This window comes from Lontra canadensis, unplaced genomic scaffold (assembly GCF_010015895.1).
Source record: "Lontra canadensis isolate GAN:19392208 unplaced genomic scaffold, GSC_riverotter_1.0 scaffold26, whole genome shotgun sequence".
Taxonomy (NCBI): Eukaryota; Metazoa; Chordata; class Mammalia; order Carnivora; family Mustelidae; genus Lontra; species Lontra canadensis.
In genome coordinates, this window is record NW_022631020.1 from 18369958 (window position 1) to 18380965 (window position 11008).

Consider the following 11008-nt stretch of genomic DNA (forward strand, 5'->3'; position numbering starts at 1 on the left):
ACTTTTATTGGGAAGAGACATTATCAACCTAAATAGCAGCAAATAAAGAATAAATAAAGAAACTTCCTCTTGTCACAAATACACAAGACCTCCGTCATATATGATATGGGGAGGCATTTCATTTTGGGAGCCCCAGTGCAGAAACGCCAAATACTTTGCCATTCAATCTAATATTTCTGGATTCTTACCAGAAAGGAATACATTAAGAGCATGGAAAAGTTGCATATTGAAATGAAACTCCCAAAGAAGAGTGAGGGAATTTAGAAATTAAAAAGTTACATAGAACACTTTAAATTATAATGAACTAAATTTCATAATTTCACAGTAATACAAAACAGTCCCTTGCAGAACTGGTTCAAATTACTTAAATACAAGATACATTTTTAGTCCTCTATATAAGTGTTTGGAAGTTACTTATGTTTATAGGAAATGAAGCTATTAATACTTTTCTACAGCAGTAACTGCACACCAGGAAGGCCAAAACAAACACAAATCAAGGAATGGAGTTTTCCCAAAGCTGCAGTGTGAAAAGACTATAAACAGTTGATTCCATACACATGAATAGGTTTCTTTGCTATAGGAAATCCAAATGGAATAAGTAATGGAGATGAGTAAAAAGGTTTCTTGAAGGGGCAAGTGGGTGGCTCAGTGGGTTAAGCCTCTGCTTTCGGCTCAGGTCATGATCTCAGAATCCTGGGATCAAGCACCACCATCAGGTTCTCTGCTCAGCAGGAAGCCTGCTCCGCTCCCCACCCCTGCCTGCCTCTCTGCCTACTTGAGATCTCTGTCAAATAAATAAACAAAATCTTTAAAAAAAAAAAAAAAAGGTTTCTTGAAGGGAAGAAGGATGACATCCTGTACGCATTTAGTTTTCTGTCCCTTCTGACACATCACATTCTTCTCCTGCGCTGTCTGAGGTCCATAAGTTAGGTTGTCTCTAAGCAAGTGCATGATGAGGGTGCTGTCTTTATAGGAGTCTTCATTCAGTGTATCATGTTCTACAGTGTATCAGGTGCGCAGCAAGCTCTGGGTTAGTAAGGCTCTCATAGTTAAATACAGAAGAGTTAAGAGCTAGCCCCAGGCAAGTTGGGTGTGTGGGTTGCATCTCTTTCTTGCTTCTATCAAAAGCCTCTTGGTAAGCTCCCTGGGAACTATCATTTGTTTTCAATCATCACCACATGCACCTTCAGCAAGGTACCAGAAGTAATTTCCCTTCAATTTCGTATAGAAGACCTTACTCTCTGGATTAGTTGCATTGGCTCTTAAACACTTATCCAACAATTCCAACACCGTGGTACAAATGGACCTCAGCTCAGACCCCACTTTTTCCCAATAGTCCTTAATCAGCTGCAAGTTCTTGTTGGAGGTGTTGGTTTTCTGTTCCATGTTCAAGATGACCCTCCAGGCTAAACTGTGGCCCCTGACCATGTTCTTGTAGGCCACTGAGAGCAGGTTGTGCTCCTCATTGGACAGCTTAATGCCTGCCCAGTCATAGCCTTCATGCAGGTGGCCATGTCTCATAGCACTTGGCCTGATCTGCCAGCTTCACTTTCTGGACCAGCTCCACCTTCTCCATGGGGATGGGGAGAGGAGAGTGAGTGTGAGCAATGACCTGGATAGGGAGGAGGCATGAGGAGGACCACATATCCATGGCCACAGTGCAAGTCCCACCACTTTGATCTGCTTTTCAGATTAGCTTTACACTCTTCAAGTCTGTGAACCTCTATTAAATACTTTCTTGTATTTTCTATCTCTTTGTTGAAGTTTTCACTATGTTTCATCCATTCTCCTGAGTTTGATGAGTATCTTTATGACCATTACTTTGAAGTCTTTACCAGGTAAATGGCTTATCTCCATTTCACTAAGGAACTTTTCTGAGGTTTTATCTTGTCGTTGATTTAAAACATACTGTTTCTCTATTTTGCTTGATTGCCTCTGTTGGGTTGTGTGCATTAGATAAAATAGCCACCTCTTCCAGTCTTGAAGTAGTGGCCTTGTGCAGGAGATGGAACTTACTGCATACCCCTGCCCTAGCTCTTTGTTGTCTCTCAAACCTCTCTGAGTGCCCAAGTAGAGTGTTGTTTTTAGTGGTTCCCCATGTTTGAGGCTTTGCCAAGACCTGATCCTCAGGAAGCAGTTTTTAAAGTATGCACATATAAACAGTCTGTGGGATCACAGGCATGAATCTCCCTGGCCACCAAAACCAGGTGGTATACAGATGTCCCTAGATGGCAGCCAGCAAATCAGGATGACAGAAAGTATACAAATTCCTTTTTGGGAGATACTGGTAACCTGGAGTAAGGCAGAGGGAGAGCACAAAGATGGCACCCACCAGCCTTTATCCCCAGGGAACACCTCAGTATGTTCCTAGATGTGTGCCAAACCAGATCTGCCCCTCATGCCCTGTCTAGAAAGACTGGGGTACTTCAGTCTGAGGTGTGTGCAGTGCCCTGTGTGTGGTATCCTGCTGAAGTACTATTTCTCTACTTGTTACAGTCCCATTGGATCCAGGAATCCATGGCCCCTGGCCAGCAGAGCTAGGCAGTCAGGGTTTTCCCCTGGGCAACAGCCATAAAGTCTGTGGTTCCAGACATGAAAATCAGAGCACAGATGCATGTAAAAGCCCCCCCCTGGGAAAAATTGGCACTCAGGAGCATGGCAGAGGGAGAATGGGAAGATGACCCTCCCCAGAGGGCACCCCAGCAGACTCCTACATGGGCAGTAAATTAGATGCCTTGTCCTCAGATCAAAGCTTTAAGATAAGAAAATAAGACTGGGTGCCTTTCAATCAGCTGCTTATGCACTGATCCCTGGGGTAAGTGAGGCCAAGTGTGAAAGTTCTATAACAGCCATTTCTCAGAGTCGGTCCTGTGGATATACACACTGTTGATTTCCAAAAACAAGATTTTTGGTGGCTTGTGTCTGTGATGCACATCTTAAAAGTTGGGGTACCCAATGTGGTGCTCAGTCCCTTTACCCTCTAGTGAAAAGCTCTCTAGCCACTGGCAACCACTTTATTATATTTGATTAATCTAGGTACCTCATTTAAATAGAATCATACATTTGTCTTTCCATGACTGGTTTATTTCACTTAGCATAATGTACTCAAGTCGTATCCATGTTGAAGCATGTGTCAGAATTTTTGTTCTTTCTAAGGCTGAGTAGTATTCCATTATATGTATATACCACATTTAATTTACCCCTTTACCTGCAGATGAACACTTGGGTTACTTCGATTTTTGGCTCCTATGACTAATGATGCCACAAACCTGGGTGTACAACTATCTGGTTGATCTGATTTTAGTCTTCTCTCTCTGTATGTCATTTGCTTAGCAGTCAGCAGTGAGATAAGGAAAATGGCATCTGAGCTAGAAAAATGGAGACACCTGTTATGCTGTGGCAAAAGATCTGGTCCAGCTGTAGCCTTCAATAACTTTTCTTGCTGGGAGATGAGGAGAGCACCTCACACCCCTCACTCCCCTCCAGTCAGTCAGTGGACGTGGTGTTCACTAAATGAATCTTTCCAGCCCGACCTGATAAATTGGCTTAGCTCTGCTTAATCCAAAGCCTATGTAAGTCACTAAATCCTGTCTATTTTACTTTCTCTGTGTCTCTCCAATCTTTTCCTTCCAGTTTATCTACTGTCCACTAGATGAATACAGTCATCTCCATGGTGAACATGGGGCTTCCTTTGGGTAGACTTCCTTGCTGAGTGGATTCTGGAAGCAACCAAGAGTCCATGAATCAGATGTACTTATAGTGAAAGGTGAGCATTCAGGGAAGTCTCATGTTTTTGTTAACAAGTACATCCAGAGAGGCACTGGCTTTATTCGTGGCAGCATGAGCAGAGATCCCCCATCTGGTCACTGTTTGCACAGGTGAGACACACGAGACCCATGGCCAAACTGTTTCTTTGTTAGTGCAGATCTGGAAGGTGTGATGACATCCTGCACGCAGTCTGATCCACGGACCAAACTAAAGAGTGTGTTAGTGAAGGCAGTGGTTCCAGTTCCCTATATCCCAGTCCCTTACCACCTCCCTGTCTCCTGGTTGGCAGTGCTAGGAAAGCCTTTCTGAGAGGCCCAGCCAAACCATCCTTCCAATAATTTTGTAGGTACTAATTTCTACTATCAAAGACTTTTTGCTTCAGAACAACTGGAATAGTTTGTGTGATCTGGATTAAACCCTGGCTAACAGAGCATTAGATGATATTCTCCATTTATGCATTGGATAGGATAAAAGGACCTCTCAAAACTACATCCTGCCCATTCCTGAGCTTCTTTCTTCTAACACTCTCTGGCACCCTGCAGTGTAGTTAATGAGACAATCCTGGATTCGCCAAGCACTGCCACTTCTATAATTTGTACATACTGTTTCTGTGTACATACAGCTCCTTTTACAAGATACGAACCTGTGCTCGCTTCCAATATTGCACTCTTTAACCCAATATAAAATGACTTTTTAAATGGAATTATTGACATGTTCTATTGGTGTCAAGTGTACACATAAAGATGTAAAAATTGTGAACATTAGTAACCACTGATCATAAGTGTAGTTGCCAGCTGTTACAAAACATTGTTATTACTAGATTATTGCCTATATTTCCTATGCAATAATTTCCACATACCTAGTGTTTGTTTCTTCACTGGAAGCTTGCAACCCTTGATACCATTTATGCATATACCCAACCATGCTCACCATCCCACTAGCGACCACCACTTTGTTCTCTGTATTTAGTAGTCTACTTTTGTTTGCTTCTTAAGATTCTTCTTGGCAGGTTGATTTGTTTTGTTTTTGAAGTTCCAAACATGAGGATAAGCCTATGGTATCTGGCCGTGGAAATAATGGATCACGTTATTTCTCTGTAATTTTGAAAGAATATTCAGACTCTTTTCCCCATAGGGTGCCCCATATTATGTTCTGCCCAGCAGCGCATGAGGGCTCCTGTTTTCTTTATACCCTGGGCAATTTTTGATATTTCTACCCTTTGGGTCTTACCCATTCTGACAGTTGTCAGCTGATACCACACTGTGGATTTGATGTGCCTTTCCTGGATGACCAGTGACGTTGAGCACTTTTCTGTGTGTCTGTTGGCCATCTGTATGTCTTCTCTGAAAATGTTTATTTAGGGCCTCTGCCCATGTTTTCATCCAATGATTTGGTGGTGTTCTGTGTTGACTTGTCAGAGTTCTTCCAATACTTTTGATATTCAACCCTTATTTAATGTAGCATTGACAGAAGTCTTCTCCCATTCAGTAAGTTGTCTCTGCATTCAGTTGAGGGTCTCCTTTGCTGTATGAGAGCATTGCATTTTGGTGTGGTCCCAGTATTTGATTTCTGCCCTTGGTTCCCTTGCCTATGGAGACCTACCCAGAAAAAGAGTTGCAAAGGCCCATGTCCAAGTAGTTACTGCCAAATGTCTCCTTGCAGTTTTATGGTTTCAGGTCTCACATATGGGTCTCTAATGCATTTTAAGTTTACTTTTGTGTAAGGGGTCAGAAAGTGGTCCAGTTTTCCAAACACCAAGTGTTGAAGAGACTGTCTTTCCCCATACTATCCTTGCCCTCTATGTTGTAGATTCATTGACCATTTAAGCTTAAGTTTGTTCTGTGGCTATTTCCCTCCATTGATCTGTGTTTATTTTTGGCACCAGTAACATTACACACACGCACACACACACAGGAAAATTATAGCTTTGGAGTATTTCTTGAAATCTGAGACTATGATACCTCCAGCTTTACTTTTTATTCTCAAGATTTCTTTGGCTGTGTGAGGATTTTTGTGGTTTGGTACCAGATTTAGGATTATTTTTTAGTTCTCTGAAAAAATGCTATATTTTGATAGGGATTGCTTCAGATGTGTTGCTTGCTTTGGGTAGTATGACCATTTTCACAGTATTCATTCTTGCAATTCTTTAACATGTTATATCATTCCATCAATATGTATAGTCCTCAATTCCCTTCCTCCATGTTTTTTCATTTTCAGAGCATGAGTCTTCCCCTGCTGGTTAGTGTTTAATCACAGGCGTTTTATTATGTTTGTGTAATTGATAATGGGATATTTTCAAAAATTCTGTTTCTCTGTTATTAGTGTATAAAAATTACATGTTTCTGTATATTCTATATCCTCTGGCTTTCCTGAATTTATTTATCCATTCTAATAGTTGGGTTTTTTTATTTTTTTAAGATTTTATTTGACAGAGAGAGACACAGCAAGAGATGGAACATAAGCAGGGGGAGTGGGAGAGGGAGAAGCAGGCTTCCCTCTGAGCAGGGAGCCCAGTGCAGGGCTGGATTCCAGGATCCTGGGATCATGACCTGAGCCGAAGGCAACCGCTTAATCACTGAGCCAGCCAGGTGCCCCAGTTCTAATAGCTTTTGAAGCCGTTTGAATTTTGTTTATAAAACATGCACCATGTCATCTGCTTAATGACAGTTTTACTTTTTTTTTTTTTTTCCAATTTTGACTTTTTTTTCATCTGACTGGTACATTTAGGACTTTCAGTACTGTGTTGAATTAAACTGGTGATAATGGATTTTCTTGTCTTGTTCTTGGTCTTTGAGGGAAAAGCTCTGTTTTTCTCCACTAAATATGATTTAGCTTTGTGTTCATCCTATATGGTCTTTATTATGTGGAGGTATGTCTCCTCTCAACCTACTTCATGGAAGTTCTTGTCATGAATGCGTGTATTATTGTGTTAAGTGGTTTTTCTACATCAATTCAGGTGGTTTTTACCCTTTGTCTTGTTAATGTGATGTGTATGTAGCACATTGATTGACTTGCAAATAGCAAACCACACTTGCATCCCTGTAATAAGTCCTACTTGATGGTGGTAAATGAATTTTTAAGTTTTTTAATTGTTTTTGCCAACTTGTTGATAATTTTTGCATCTGTGTTCCTCTGATTTATTAATATTGAACCATTCTTGCATTCCTAGAATTGATCTTACTTGATCATGGTCAGTGTTTTTTATTTTTATATATTTTTTAAAAAAAATATTTATTTAACAGAGATCACAAGTAGACAGAGAGACAGGCAGAGAGGAAGTGGGGGCGGGAAGAAGGCTCCCCGCTGAGCAGAGAGCCCATTGTGGGTCTTGATCCCAGGACCCCGGGAACATGACCTGAGCCGAAGGCAGAGGCTTTAATCCACTGAGCCACCCAGGTGCCTCTGGTAAGTACTTTTTAAATATATCTTTGGATTCTGTTTGATAAGGTTTTGTTAAGAAGTTCTGCATCTCTGGGCATCTGGGTGGCTCAGTGCTTTTCGGTTCAGGTCATGATCTCTAGGGCGGGAGATGGAGCCCTGCCTCACACTCCATGCCCAGTACAGAGACTGCAGCAATATTTACAATTGTTATACCTTTTATCATTGCGTAGTGCACTTAACTTTGTCTGTTGTTGTAGCTTTTGTTTTAAAGTACATTTTTTTCCAACATAAATATTGCTACCCCAATTTGTTTTTTGTTATTACTTTCATTTGTATGGTAGATGTTTTTCCAGCCGCTCACATTCAGTCTACATGGATCTTTAGATCTAAGTTGTGAGTCTCTTGTGGGCAATGTATAGACGGGTTGTGGTTTTTTTAATCCACTCTGTCACCCTGTGTCTTTTGACTGGAGCATGTAGTCCGTTTACATTTAAAGCAATTATTGATAGGTATGTATTTGTTGCAATTTTGTTAATTGTTCTGATTATTTTTGTAGTTCTTCTCAGTTCATTTCTTTTCCTTTCTTTTCTTGTGGTTTGATTGCTTTCTTTAGTGTTATGCTTGGATCCATTAGAGATTTTTTGATTTAAGGATACCATTAAGTTCATATATAGTGCCTTATGTGTATAGCAGGCTTGTGTTCAAGTTCAGTAACTATTAAATTGATGGTTAAAGTTTGAACACATTCTAACAGCACTAAACTTTTGCTCCCTTCTCCATATTTTATGTATATATTTTACATCTTTTTGTGTACCTCTTGACTGATTTTATAGATATAATTGATTTTACTATTTGTGTTTTAACCTCCATACTGGCTTTATGACTGATTAATCTACTTTTATTAATGTCTGCTTTTACCTGTGAAATTTTTTCCTTTCATACTCTAGTTCTTTCCATTCCACTCAAAGAATCTTAATATTTCTTGTAAGGCTGAGTCTGTGGGGATGAACTCCTTTAACTTTTGTCTGGGAAACTATCTTTCCTTTTCTTTCTTTCTTTTTTTTTTTTAAGATTTTATTTGACAGAGAGATCACAAGTAGGCAGAGAGGCAGGCAGAGAGAGAAGAAGCAGACTCCCTGCTGAGCAGAGAGCCAAGTGCAGGGCTCAAGCCCAGGACCTTAAGATCATGACCCGAGCCGAAGGCAGAGGCTTAACCCACTGAGCCACCCAGGCGCCCCGGTCCTTTTATTCTTAATGATGGCCTTGCTGGATAGAGTACTTGTCCTAGTGGCTGCAGGTTTTTTTCCTCAGCACTTCAAATATATCTTGACACAGACTTCTGGCCTGCAAAGTTTCTGCTGAAAAATCAGGTGATAGCCTTATGGGGTTTCCCTTGTATGAAACTCTTCTTTTCTCTTTCTGCTTTAAAATTCTCTTTATCACTCCTTTTTGCCATTTTAATTATGTGTCTTGGTGTGGACCTTCTTGGGTTAATGTTTTAGAGGTTCTCTGTGCTTCTGAGGCCTAGATGTGTTTTTTCTTCCCTAGAGTAGGGACCTTTTTAGTTATTATGCCTCCAAACAAGTTTTCTGCCCCCTCTTCTCCTTCTAAGATCCCTAAATTGCAAATGTGATACCTGGTGACGTCACTGAGTCCCCCTAACCTATTCGCGTATTTTATATTAATTATTTATTGAGCTGCTCATCTTGGTTGCTATTACTTTTTCTGATCACTGATCCTTTCTTCTGCATCTTCTAACCCACTGCTGATTCAGTCTAATGTAATTTTAATTTAGTTATTGAATTCTTCACTTTTTATAATGTTGTCTCTTTGCTGAAGTTTTCAGTGAGGTTATGCACTCTTCCTTCAAGTTCAGTGAGTATCTTTATGTCCATTACTTTAAGTCCTTTATCAGACACAGTGCTCATATCTATTTCAGGTAGCTCTTCTGCTACGATTTTTGTCTTGTTCTTTCATTTAGAACATTTTCCTTTGTCTCTTTATCTGACTCTATTTCCATGTATTAGGGAGGTCAGCTACACCTGGTCTTGACAGTAGTGGCCTTGTGTAGATGAGGTCCTGGGGTGCCCTGTAGTAAATTCCCCAAGTCACCAGGACTACGCACTCCACAAGCATCTCCTATTTTGGTTGCATTGTTTACATGGCTAACTCTGTTTTCTCAGAGTTTCAGAGAGCCCCCAAATCTACATATGATCTTTCTTTCCCAGTCTCTGGCTGAGACTTGAATTGCCTATACAGAGATTAGGTGTCAGGAGGCTAATGTGTAGGATGATACCAGATTATATGTAACGATGTCCTTGTGTTGCCTACGAGGATGGTAAAAGTTAAGATTAATATTGATAGGTGAAGGATGAAAATTTTAATTCCTAATAGACAGCAAAAGAGCATTAGGGTGTAATTCTCAAACCACTAGGAGAGAAAGCTAACAGATGTAACAAACGCTCATAAACTTATTTTTAAATATGTCAGTCATTTTATATACTATTGGCTTAAATGTTCAAGCAGAGGGACAAAGATTGTCATACTAGGTTAAGAAGTGAACTATATGCTGTTTTAATATAACAATGATAAAAGTCTAACAGCAAAGGTTTAAAAAATATATATCCTACAAATACTAAAAAAAACTATTGTAGCTACTTAGTATCAGAAAAATAGATTCCTAGTCATTTAAAATTAAAAAAAAAGAGTATTTCCAATAACATGCTCACTCTGTGAGGAAGATAAAGCATATCCACATAAATACACCAAATCCTACATCCTCAAAAGACCTGAAACAAAATTTGGCAGTGGTGCAGATGTCCACCACTGAGGTAGGTTTTCTTATAATGTTTGTGGAAGTACAATAAGTAGACACAACACCAGATTTTTAAAACATGACCTGGGTTCTAGGCCTCAATGGCTTCACCACTGAGATTTATCACTGGTTTTTAAAGGAGAAATAATTCCAATATTATATAAATTTGTCCAGATAGAACACAAAGTACTTCTCAAGTCATCTTATGAGTCTAACATGATCTTAAATTATCTTTATCAGGTTTTAGAATTAAGAAAAATTACAACAGGGCTACTGGGTGGCTCAGTTGGTTAAGCAACTCCCTTCGGCTCAGGGCATGAGCCTGGAGTCCCAGGATCGAGTCCCCATTGGGCTCCCTGCTCAGCGGAGATTCTGATTCTCCCTCTGACCTCTCCCCTCTCATGCTCTCTCGCTGTCAAATAAATAAAATCTTTAAAAAAAAAGAAAAATTATAGATCAATTTTATTCAAAAAATTGGACAAAAATCCTAAACATTAATAAATCAAATCCATCTATCTTTAAAAGGGAATAAAATGTCCAGGCCAATTTGGATTCATATATAAATCATGGTTGATTCAATATTAAAAAAAAATCAATCGGGACGCCTGGGTGGCTCAGTTGGTTAAGCGGCTGCCTTCGGCTCAGGTCATGATCCCAGCGTCCTGGGATCGAGTCCCCACATCAGGCTCCTTGCTCGGCAGGGAGCCTGCTTCTCCCTCTGCTTCTGTCTGCCTGTGCTCGCTCACTCTCTCTCCCTCTGTCTCTGACAAATAAAAAAAAAAAAAAATCAAGTTGGCATATTAAGACTAGAAGAGATATTTTAATAGATGCAGAAAATGGCTAAAATTCACTTTTGTAATTAAAAATGCTCTTAACAAATTTGAAAGTTAATGGTAAAAACGCTTTCTTTTTGAAATTAGCAAAAAGAAAAATATCATTTATATTTAATATTGCATTGACGACTACAGTCAAGATAAAGCAAAGATAGGACAGGAAAGGAAGAACTAAAACTCATTCTCATATGTTTGACTATGTAAGTAAAGG

General features: G+C 39.8%; 1 pseudogene; it reads right to left on the reverse strand.

Moving 5' to 3' along the window:
• Positions 1-865: 865 nt before the first annotated feature.
• Positions 866-1576, reverse strand: LOC116871489 (annotated as a pseudogene).
• Between the last annotated feature and the right edge of the window lie 9432 nt (positions 1577-11008).